We start from the raw sequence: 12456 nt of genomic DNA, 5'->3' as shown, positions 1-12456 counted from the left end.
TTGCCACAAAAGCACCTGGAGGATTTACAAAGAAAGATTTTTTTTGGCTCAACTAGAAATTCTAATTTGTTGGGTCTGTGGAAGGGTTTAGGACTCTGAATGTTTACAGGGACCCTCAGTGACTCTGATCATTAGCCAGGTTGGGGAACCACTTATTTGACTAAGAATCTATACTGTCCCTTTAAGATGACTTTGCATATTCTGATCTGATCCGTTATGAATTGATTGTATAGGTTAACTCTCAGAACAAAATGTTATTTCCTAGTCCTCAAGGGCCAGTCACTGTTGCATCCTTGAACCAACCTTCCTTCCTTCCTGCCTTCTTGCCTTCTTTCTTTCCATAAATATTTATAAATACTCAATGCATAAGGAAGCTTACTAAGAGAAGATTGTGGCAATCAACACTTCAAGTGCCAAAAGCAAAAGCTGCTTTAAGGTGATAATAGACTTTGAGGATTAGGATATATAATGCCAGTGCATAGACAACTCTGTGGCCAGCCAAGAAAACCAATGCCTGACATTAAACAATCTAGAGACAATTTCCCTGTGGTAAGTAATCCTGGGTCTTGGTATATGTCCTGAGCTGATGAGCTCTAGGAAACAGCTTTGTGCCCACAAGTAGTCTAGATGGAAACTCCAAGCACCATGTCCCTATACCACCCATGGCAAAGAAAACAGGTAACTGCCTTTCTTCTCAAACATGGGTTCTAGCAGAGCACCCAAATCAGGGGAATCAAGTGAGTCTCATCTAAGGAGAGGTGCTAACACATGATGGGGACCTCAATATACCAGGCACTGCATCTCCATATTGATAAGCCTTATGCAGCACAAAAGCCACTGATAGGGGTTAATATCCCCATCTTCCAGATGAAGAAATTGAGACTCAAAGTGGTTAAATGACTTGCTAAAGGTCATACAAACAGGAAGCGGTGGAATTGGGATTTGAATCCAGGCCAACTTGGTTTCCAAGTTCTATGCCCTTTCCCCATAACCCCATACTGCTTGGTAAAGAGGGGGTTTTTAAGCAGGAGTTTTGAGCATAAGATTCATTGTGCTATAGGTAATACATAAAATTTCTCTCTACATAATAATATATATGTATACCAATTTATATATAGATACAGTACATCAATATATGCTAGCATCTAAATCTGCATTTGGTTATGCAGCTAACTCTGATTCCTTTCTGCTGTAACTGGGGACAGGACTGGGAGTCAGGATACCTGTTTCATAGTCCTGACTCAGCCATGAACTCACTGTGTGCTTTGAGAAGCTCCTTTTCCCTCCCTGGGCATCAGTTTCTTCATCTGCAAAAGGAAGGGTCAGACTATATCTCTAAAATGCTAGGATTCTAAGAATCTGGTGACAACAGTTACCATCTTTCTTAATTGTTTCAGATCGAAGCATAGCAATTGAATACTAGAAAAAAAGAAAGCTGAACATACATATTAGAAAACTATTTTAAAATAACATATTTATTAAGAACTATATAGATGCCAGGGACTGTAGTAACCAATTTACAGATTTTGATTAATTCTCATCACGCCAACTCTGAGGAAAAGAGAGAGAAGGAATTTGCCAGGACCACATGGCTGATAGGCAGAGAAGCCAATACTGAAATCTAGGACTGATACTAGGTCCTACCTTCTATTCTCTTGTTTCATGGCTCTTACTCTGATGGCTGTGCAGGACATTTCTTACAGTTCCATTTGAGATTACCTGACCTTGAAATATGAGGAAAAAGCAGCCCATATCATCCTATGTAAGGGAATTTCCTAGAGACTTTTATTATGATCATAGCCCTTTGGGAGGGGAGCTATAAAAGTCAGATTGAATACGTTTGGGTTCAGAGGGTATGTTTTCATTTCAACTGTATGAGAGAAAATATTATACTGGGCAGCAGACCCTGGCCATAAAATTGTTTCTATTTGTTAGTTTTATTAGTGTGCTTTGTTTTCCTAACATTAAGCTCATAAAAGTTAGCCCCAGTTCCTGTACTGGGTCTAAATAGAAGGAATTAAATCAATGAGGGAGAAACTCCTTTTCTGTCTGGTACTAATCCTGTGGAGGTGAAGGGAAGAGGGAGGAAGAGATGGTTGCTGGCAGGAAGATAGAGAGCTGTCAAAAGGCCGGGTCTTGTACAGACTGGGGCTGCTGCATCTCACTTCCATCCTCTTCAAGTGATGCCTTGCTACCAACCTGTTGCCTCTGATCTTCCTGGACAGGGAAATTGGGTTGCTAGATTAAGCAATGGTCTAAAAAGAGCTATAAATACATTGTCAGCCTTATCTACCCCCAAGGGATGATGCCTGAACCAGACCACAAAAGCGTCCAATCCTGGGACCAGGGATAGGAGAATAGGGAGGAAGAGGGAGGTAGTGTCGCTGCTTCTTTTTGTTTTCTTCCTTGCTCACTACCCACGGGAAAGCGGCCTTTTTCCCTTCTTTGTGTGCCTTGTATTACATGTCATGCAGGTGGGTTGGAGAGAATTGAAAAAGGCTGTCTATAAATTGCTCAGGCTAATTTAGAAGTCTTTCTGCAACATGTACCCAAGCCTACACTTTCAATAATGTCAGAAAAGTTTGCTTTACTTTTGCAATGCAAGTTTATGGCATTTTTACTAAACCTATGAGTGACACAAAGCTGGAAAGTATAGTCAGAACTAAATCAGAATGAAAAATTGTCTAGACAGTCTGTGTCCTGTCTAACTCCATAAGATAAAATGTATCAGAAATAATTGCAGAATTCTACATTTAGGGTAAAAAAGAAATCCAGCTATTCAGGTTGGAGGAGATTACCTGGACAGTGTTTATTCACATGAAAGAACTGGGAAATTTAATTAACCACAAGTTGAATATTTGCCAAGACTGCTGATAAAACCCGACCCAACCTTTGACTACATGAAGGGAAGTGAAGTGGAGATCACAGGCAGCCCTGTTCCTACAGCAGTGGGCTGTGGTCAGACCACACAGAAGTACTGGGCTCTGTGGTAGGTACCACAATTCTTGGGGGATATTGACCAACTAGAGCAAGGCAGATAGGGTGATGAGAGTCAGGAAATCAGAGATAGTTGATAGAAATAGTTACATTGAGCCTGGAGAAGAAAAAAAAGTTGACCAAAGGAACAGGAGATTATTGCCTACAAATATTTCAAAGGCTCTTATATGACAGGCAGAATAAATTTGTTCTTACCTGTCAAGATGTAGAGCTAGACCAAGGAGTAGAAGTTAAAAAGGCAGATTTCAGTTCAGCATGAGAGCTGTTCAATGGCTGAGCCAGTGTCCTAGAGAGAGGGAGCGCCCAGATTTTAGAAGTCCTATGGCTAAGGCTCTCTTGGAGGAGACTTTTACACTGGGCAGTGGCGAGGTGAGAAGTGAGGAGCATTATTTGTTTGATTTATGTTCCCTACACCAAAGGGACCACCATTTTCTGTTTGCCCCCAGTTGGATTCACTTCTCTGATTTCACCTTTTCCTATTTCACATTTTCTCTTTGGCCTTAATTTGGGAGCCACTGACATCTGCCAGAGGTCCAGGCCTGAGGATTCAAGGTCCATGAATTTCTGAGCAGGGACGACCACTTTGGAAAACTTGAGTGCCTTCTCCCCACAGTGAACCTTAAGCTCTGTACTCATCCATTAGCTTAATAACAGAAAGACTCACTTTGCTTTTTGAGCATGTATTAGGCAATTATTGTTTCTGCTGGAGAAATATTTCTATTTCATATATTGTACTTTTATTTAAATTTCATTTGGTAATTCTTAGACATTTTCCCCTGCTTTTAAAAATGATGAACAATATTGCTAATATAATACTTTTAATTTATTACACGACGGGGAAAAAAAAAGATGAACAGGAAGTTTCTGCTCTGAGGCTGGACTGTGCAGGTAAAATGACACCAGGAGACTTCTCTCTGCAAAATGCATCCATTCAGCCCCCAAAGAGATTGACCACCATGCCCCCTTCACCGCTTACCTCACAGCTGTCCCACTAGGAAAGGCAGGCAGTCTCATTCTTAAAATCTTTGATCCAGGAGCTTAGGAGAATTATAGCCCAGATTTCTTTTCAGGAGAATACAAGCCTGGCTTCAAAATATCTCGCAATAAAATAATAATAACAATAATGACAACAACAATACTTTCATAGTAATTACTATGTGCCAGGCAATATTTAAGCATTTTTTATGTAATATAATAGATTTAATCTTCACAATAAGCCCATAGTAGGTGCTGTTATCTCCATTTTGCAGATGGAGAAAATATGACACGGAGAAGTTGTGTAACTTGCCCAGGGTCATGGAGGTAGCAAGACTGTATACTGAGAGTTGAGCTCCTGAGTTCTGGCTCCAAAATCAGGCTCTTAACCACCATGCTATATATACTACCATGCCACGTACCCTCTCATTTTTAGAACAGTACAACTGCTTAAGATAAATCCATGACTAAATTTCTAGTTTCAACATCGTATCATCTTTTCTTAATGTGTCCTTTTTCCATTATAAAAATAATATTGCTGTAGCTAAGAGTCCTGACTTTAATGTCAGCTAGCCCTGGACTTAGATGCAGGCTACTCACTGATAAGTTACTTAATTTCTTTAGTTTCCTTATATGTAAATTCATAGATTTTTAAAGAGGATTAAGTGAGATAAAATATGTAATGTGCTTAGCAGAGTGCCTGTCCCAGAGTCAGTACTCAGGAAATGCTAGCGTTCATTAATATGTATCATAAAGAAAGTATGGGAAGACTGAAAGTGGAAAGCAGAAAAATAAATAAATAAATAAATAAATAAATAAGTAAATAAACCACCCAGAATTCTACCACCTGAACTGACTTTGAGCTATTTTTGTTTTCTCTTTTATCTATGTATAAGAGAAATTAATGTTTTGTTGTTTATAATTCTGAGAGGAGGTCCTGGTAGCTAGAAGGCTCTCTGTTTACCAAATCATGATGGGTGGTAGGGAGAAAATTTGGAGGTAGAAGTTGGGGTGTATGTGTGTGCAGAATTGCTCTGCATAACACAGAAGGTAAATGAGATTCCCTAGGGGAGAAATAATTTAATCTCTGGATTAGATCTTCTGAGCAGTCCCTATTAAAGACAGAGAAGGAAGCTATTGACGGCCCCAAGTTTTAGAACTGCCCTTGTCAGAATGGACTACTTTGTGATGTCTTTATAGCAGTTCTCAATTTGTCGAGAGTAATGATGCATCTCTGAAAGGCAAGCCTTAGATACTTGTGCCCAGAAATGTTTATCCAGCCTTTCATTTCCTTCAAGTCATTCTTCTCTGACCCATTCCTCCCAGGGCCAGCCTAGGAGGTCTCTGCTGTGTTTCCCTATCTCAAGTCAGGCTCTTATGCAAGTGGGAGCACACATGAGCCAAGTTAAATCACATTAGTCAATAGTACTGTGAATGCTTTATTAGTAGGGAATTTGGACCAGGAAAATTGCTTCCTGAGGTTTTGGGTTAAGGATAGCTACGAGAATCCAAAGAGAAAAATACCTGACAGATTAATTTATAGTCACAAGCTAATGTTGCTGAGTGAGTAGTTTAGGGAAGAATTGTACTTACCACTAAAATCCAGGCACTGAAGTTACAATTTAATCATTTACCTTTGTTTATTTTTATCCACAAGTTGGATATTTTAGATTGGCTTAAAAGCTATCACTTATCCATTAAGTAAATCTGAATCTTAAAGATTTCAGATGCTGTGTGTTGCTAGAATCATAACTCAATGAGAAAGATTAAGGGGTAAAAATAATATAATGGAACAAGGGCCTCTCTAGTTCTATGGCTAACCTTCAGGGGAAAATTCTCCCCCAAAAGCTTCTTCATTAGACACCTATGGATAGATTTTTTTTCAGCTGGGTCAGCCATAATTACCCCTTGCTGGAACTTTGGGAACTAGTCACTCCATTTGATAGAGACTGTTAGGAAGGGAAAAAAATAAATCTGGAAATAGTAGATAAAATTTGAGCACATCTTAGGTGATGCTCTACAAAGAAATATTACATGTAAATCTTCTGTTAAGCATTTAGTAGAAAGTTGTCCAGGAGGACCCCCAGCAGGTGCAGACACTAAGTTGAGCAGCGGATAGGAGCAAGGAGGGGCGGGGTTAGAAGGAGCAGCAGCTTCCCAGACAAAGCCAGGCCCTTTCAGCGAATGCAATGGGAAATCGGGCAAAAGTAAGGGGGAAAGAACCCAGCCCTGAATGTCCAGAGAGTCAAGTCTAAAGAGTCCAGAGCATGAGGTTGGTGCCTTGCCAAGGCACCAGTGCGGCAGGTAGAGGTGCATAGAGAGGACTGAAAATCCCAAGTAACCAAAGGATCCACACTTAGAGAAACCATTAGAGCATTCAAAGAGGGCGTTCAAGGGAAGCTCTCTCTGAAAGCATTTCGTGGTTGTTTGGCTCCTGTGTCAGTAATTTTCGGCTCCAAGTAAAAAAAGAAATTCTGATAAAAGTATAGCTTAAACAAGAAGGATATATACTTTTCTCTCAGACAACATAAAGTTGGAAAGTTTGTAGTCCAGAGCTGGCATAGCAGCACCACAATGCCAAGGATGGCTTTATTCTTCAGCCTGTAGTTTTCATCTTCAGGATTGTCTCATGGTCACAGTTGGTTTCTGCAGCTCCAGCCATCACATCTACCATACAGGTAAGAAGAGGGAGGAAGCGGCAGAACAAAACAAATGCTTATCAGCTGAGTCAGCCAGTCCCCTTTAAAAAGCATTCCCTGCAGTATTCCCCCCTGGGATTCCTGCTTACATCTTTTCACCAAGTCTGTTTTATTTGACCGATCCTAACTGAAAGAGAGGCTGCGAATTGTAGTTTTTTAAGCTTCGTATTGAGTTGCTTTAAATAAAATTGGCGTTCTCTTAGTAAGATAAAAGGGAATTATGGATATTAAATAAACAATTAGGCTCTACCACAAACCCCAACCACATAATGCCAGAAAAATTATTTCTAACTCCCAGTTATGTGCTGGGTGAAGCTCTAAGATGTATCTATGTTCTCTAGATGTCCTTTCACTGATTCTGAGGAAGAACAAGACAGTTTGCAGACAGCTTGTTCCATCACCAAGTTAGAGCTAAGTCAGAGTAAGGCCAGATAGCAATGATATTAAAAAGAGATGCCTATGCGAACGGCCTGGAGGAAGTACATCATAGTGATTACAATGGTGGGTGAAGAGATGGGGTCCTTTCTGTTATGCATTTGTTGTATTTTCCATTTTCTTTGAAAGGAAAATAGAGGATTTTCTGTTGAGTTCTTTTTTCCTGTTTTAATACTTCTTTTTAGAGGGAAGGCATTTGGGCCAGTGTGCCAGGTAAGCCAAAGGGCCACAACATGTGTTTAGGAAACAAACCAGGGCATCTGAGGTTGCCCTTGCATAGATATATTGTGTGTGTGTCATACTGAGCTCCATGTCATCTACAAAGATGCGATAAAGAGCTGGCAAAGGCCCACAGGAGGGAAAATCAGAAGATGAGAGAGCTGCCCCAGGAAACTTACTGAAGAGCAGGCAGGACACTAGGAGGCCTGTGGGAGGGGGACTTGGGTTCTAGGTCTTTCTCCACCCCTGCCTTTGACTGGCGGTATGATCCTGGAAAAACTAACCTATATTGTCGTGGTTTTCTTACCTAGAAAATGAGAGACTAGGACAAGATGATCATTAAGATTCTTTGCAGGCCTAAATAGTTTTATTTTCTGTAATTATGCAACCAAGAGAGAAAACAGAGATATTTTGCAAGGTAAGAGGGAATGAAAGTAAGCCAGTAGCCTAACATGTGAACAGGTTTAGCCAAGAGTAAAAAGACTTGGGAGTGGAACACGAAAGCAAGAAGACCACTTGGGGGTGATTTTAGATGCATGGTAGCTATATGGAACCCTTTGGATTGGGGGATTTACCATGCCCCACTGATGAACTGAACATGCTGATTGCAATTCTAGCACCAGGAGGCATTCCCCATGTGTATCTGGTTGTAGCCACTCAATTAAAATTCCTGAAAAAAGAAATTACTTTTATAACCACCTAAGTCAATGAAATGGACTAATTCCCTGATACAGATTTTTAACGCAATTATTTTTAAACAGCATCAATTCCACAATTCTCTTAACATTGCCATGTAGCTTTCCTTAATGTCTGTTCCTCCAAACTCCCAGTCCTTTTCTCTTTAAACATCCACAGGTCTTTCCGTCTTAAATTTAGAAACATCTCGTGATCAGTTTATATTACTTTCTGGATGCTTTTTCATTAAAAAAGTATGTATGTACTTTTAATTGGAAAATTAATGGTATGCTCCTGTGTCTGTTCATGTGCATATATGCAAGGGATTGCTATGGTTCTTCTGAAATATTTTCCTGGAAAATATCTTATAATCTAATACACTGCTCTAATGAGGTTGCTTTTCAAATGCAAATAAGGCCCTGAATTCAGTAGAAGAAATGGAGCTTCTCTCCCTGCACTATCACACTAATTATAGTTATTTTGTTATAATAGCTCTTCCTTGAGCAAAGCCTTGTTCGTTCTTCTTGCCACTGGCAACTTGGGGATCAGGACATAAAGTCTGGTTCTTGGATGGGTGGGGAAGTCAATGAGCTGAATGTTAAGGAAAAGGAAGCACAACAGTGCAAATTTAGCCATAATTTGGTGGAAATTAAGGGTCTCCACCTGCACTGTGGTCTCAGCGCAGCCTCCACTCCTCAGTTCCCTTGAGCCTTTGGGGTTACTTTGATCAATGAGGGAATTCTAAAGCTTCTGTACCAAGTCCCTGCTTTCAACTCAGTTCATACTCCATGCAACTGCTCTTTCAAAATCTCCCTTCACTGTGACAGAGAAAAACCTCCCCAGCCATGTTCCCACATCCTTCCTTCCACATCCAGAGAAAGAGGTGCTTCTCGGTTTAAAGTTAATGTCTGTGATGTACAGCCTTCTAGTGTTCCCAGAGACCATACCTTTGGATAAATCTGAAGGAGCTGAGCTATCTAGCTCTCATCAAGGCCAGACTTGGCACATGATTGAAGACTAAAAAAACCTAAAGTAGAAAATTCTAAAGGACAATGTAGATCTTCATTGAGGGTTCTTAAGGACATGGAGAAGGCATATGCAAAACTTCCTTGAAATATCTTGTAAAGTTTTCACCTTTCCAAATCGCACCTCCTTCTCCCCTGCCTCTCCTCCCTCTACTGCCCGCTACCCAATCTTTCCCTCCGGGAGTCGACTTCATCTTCTAAGCCATTTGTCTTCCATCAGCTTTTCCTGTGACCCTCTCCCCTCCTGACCACATGGCACAACGAAGGCTCAATAATTAGCTGTCCAAGAAAATGTCCTTTCTCTTTAGCTCTCAGGGAACTGGGTGATACTCATCATTCAACATTACGAAATAGAGATAAGAATTTTACCTCATACAGTTGTTGTGAAAATTAAGTGAGGTAATATATAGCAAGTTTTTAGAATAGTAACGGGTACAATGTAAGTGCTACGTACATTTTAATTCCTATTATTTCTAGCTGTTTTTTCCTGGCACATCACATTTATTTTTTTCCTTTTCTAGCAATTTTCCCATTTGCTCCTGTTCTCCACTGTAAACAACCTATATTGAACATTTCTGACTGTTTTTTTTAAATGATATGTTTTTTGAAAATATAAGTGATTCCTCTACATTTTCATTTTCTAAGGGCCTGTTACTCCCCAAGTCCTTGATTTCTATAAGGTCAAAGGAAGGGAAAGTACCATGGGAAGAACACATTACAGAACATACCCCTGCCTTACAGAGATTTTAGTGCCAGAAGGAGGATGGGGCGGAGGGAATATCAGGCTAGGTGGAGTGGGCCGGGACGACGTCAGCAGAGTTCGAGAAGAGGGGAAGATAGTTTTTGGCAGAGGGTGAGGAAGGGCATCCAGATGGGCATGAGCTGTGGTTTGGAGCAGAAATGTATAAACTGTGTTCAGGGAATAGTAATGTTGTTACAATGAAGCAAAGTGTCTGAAACAGAGCAACTGGATGTGAAGTTATTAAACAGTATAATTTGTGATGAATGAAGGCTAGGCTGGAGCTAATTGGTTGAGAGCTTAAAGCAAATGCAAAAGTGTCTAAATTAAATGTAGAGAGCAAGAGTATATAATTCAGGCTTGTAATTATTGATAATAACAATGATCGGTCTTATTTTTAAAGGGCTTGCCACATCTGAGTTATTGTGCAAGAACCTCCTAAATGGTCTCTGGGCATTTTTTCTTGTTCTTCTGCTAATTCTTGCCTCAACAGAGCATCCACACTAATTTTAAAAAACTGCAAATCTGATCATGTTGTTGACTTCTCCCTCACCCTTCTTAAAATTCTTCACCAGCTTCTCTTTGCTCTTCTGAAAAAGACCAAAATCCTTTGCATGGCCTCCTAGGGTCCTGCCAGATCTGGCTCCAGCCTCTTCAGCTTCAAATCTTGTTCTCTTTTGGTTCCTTAACCCAAGTCCTGCCTTCTCCCGGCAGGGTGCTCTCACAGATGCTCTTTCTTATCGTGGACAGCTCCTGCTGGTACCTCTTGGTCTGGTTAACACTGCTTTGTCCTCTGCATCTCCATGTAAATGACACATTGTCAGGGAAGCCTAGGTTAGGTTCTGCATTAACCTCTCTTACAGTTTTCCTTCACAGTGTGGACAGCCATGGAGGTACACCAAGTGGATCTTCCTTCAAGTACTTGCTATTCAGCTGCAAAGGGTACGGCTGACTGAATGCCTTGTTTTAGTGACTTCAGGACCTGCCCCAGCTTTCTAGCCAAGGCCACGTTCTTCTAGGATCACCAATCTAATGACCAGACATAGTGGATAGTCCTAGTGCCTGGTCATTTCTGTTCCATGTGGGGTTCCTCTAAAGGGCAATCTTTGTTCCTAAGTCCCTCTTGACCTGGCCGAGCCTTTGATAGATCTGCATTGCAGTCTGAGACTCTTCTGCCCTATTCTGCTTTCTCTGCCCTTAATGTTTCTCAGGCATTAACCCCTGCCCCCCACCCCGTGCAAAAAAAAACTCTTATGCTTGTAATTCTGTCTTTGCCTCTGTTTCCTGGGGGACTCAAATGACACCTAGCACTTCTCGTTTTTTAAACTTACATATTTATTTGTACGACAATTAATTAATGTTTGCACCACACTGAAAAATTCATGAAGGGTGGGGCCACTTCTGCCCTCAAAATTGTATCCTTAGTTATCTTCCAAAATATATAAATGCCCTCAAAGACTATTTATGACAAGAGAGGAAAGAACTTTTACATGTGTTATTATCTCACTAATCCTTTAAGAGAGGTTCTATTTTTTGTGACATTTTGAAGATGAGGAAACTAAATAAGAGATCAGTTCGCCCAAATTCGAACCCAGGTGTGTCTGATGTCAAAGATCTTCTGCACCGCTGCTCAATTCCCCTCCTCAGCAGGTGAAGGAGGGGATCGGAATGATTCTTCAACGAGGACCTTCCTGCGTTCTTGCTCTTACCAAACATTGTGAGCTTGATTTGAAAGAGATTTTGCCAAGTCAATTTCTGTATTTCTAATAGTGCCTCACACAGAAAAGTACTTGCTCCACGTGTAGTAAACTGGATGGGCAGCAGAGGGGCAGGGATGATGCTTAACGATGATCCTCGCTGCCTCTGTAGATGCCAGTAGAGGAGGGTGCTAAAAAACTCCATGAATTCTCAAGAGGCATCGATGCCCAGGACTGTAGAGCACAGTTTTCTTTGCTCACAACTCTCGTCCCCACGTGACTGTGTCATCCAGAAAGCTTCCGTTCACGCTGCGAAGAGAAATCAGTGCATTGAGAGCCAATCATTTCTCTCTTGCCTTCAGAGTTGTGATGCACTTGATGCAGCTAAGAATGAATTATTGCAGCAGAGCCTGGAAGGAACCATAGAGAAAGATTTAGCCTATTTATTTTATAGGGAGAAGAAATCGAGGCCTAGAGAGGTGAAGAAACTTGCGCAAGTAGCTGAGGTAGAAGTGAAACCGGATCACATGTTTTCTCCATTCCTGACTTTCAGCTTGCAGAAGAATCTATGCCTCTTCGTGTTGCTTGCTAGCAAGAAAGGCTAAACTTTGCTTCAGAGAGAGTCACATAATCCCCTTTTGCTGGGATGTGGCCCAGGGGGAGAGGAATGGGAATGAGTAAAGGGTTCTAGAATAGCAGTACTGTGTGAGAATCAGTATTTCCTAGGCAAGCCTGACTTCTGAAAATAAGATATACTCACTGGAAAGAGAAGTGTAATTGCTTGACTACAGAGTTACCTAATCGAGTTCGGATCTTCTCATTGGAAAGTCTGAGCAAATTTGAGTTCTCCTGCACTGCTTTCTCATATCTTTAATAGTTCTAGCCTAAAGCAATCACTGCTTTCGTTCAAGGAGCTCTTGCCACTGCGCTGTCTTCGTGTGAAGATTAGTGCCTTTCGGGTGGTGTTTTTATCTTATAAATTAAAAAGGAGGCAG

Source organism: Hippopotamus amphibius, chromosome 10, assembly GCF_030028045.1.
Source record: "Hippopotamus amphibius kiboko isolate mHipAmp2 chromosome 10, mHipAmp2.hap2, whole genome shotgun sequence".
Taxonomy (NCBI): Eukaryota; Metazoa; Chordata; class Mammalia; order Artiodactyla; family Hippopotamidae; genus Hippopotamus; species Hippopotamus amphibius.
Note: the sequence above shows the minus strand (reverse complement) of the source record.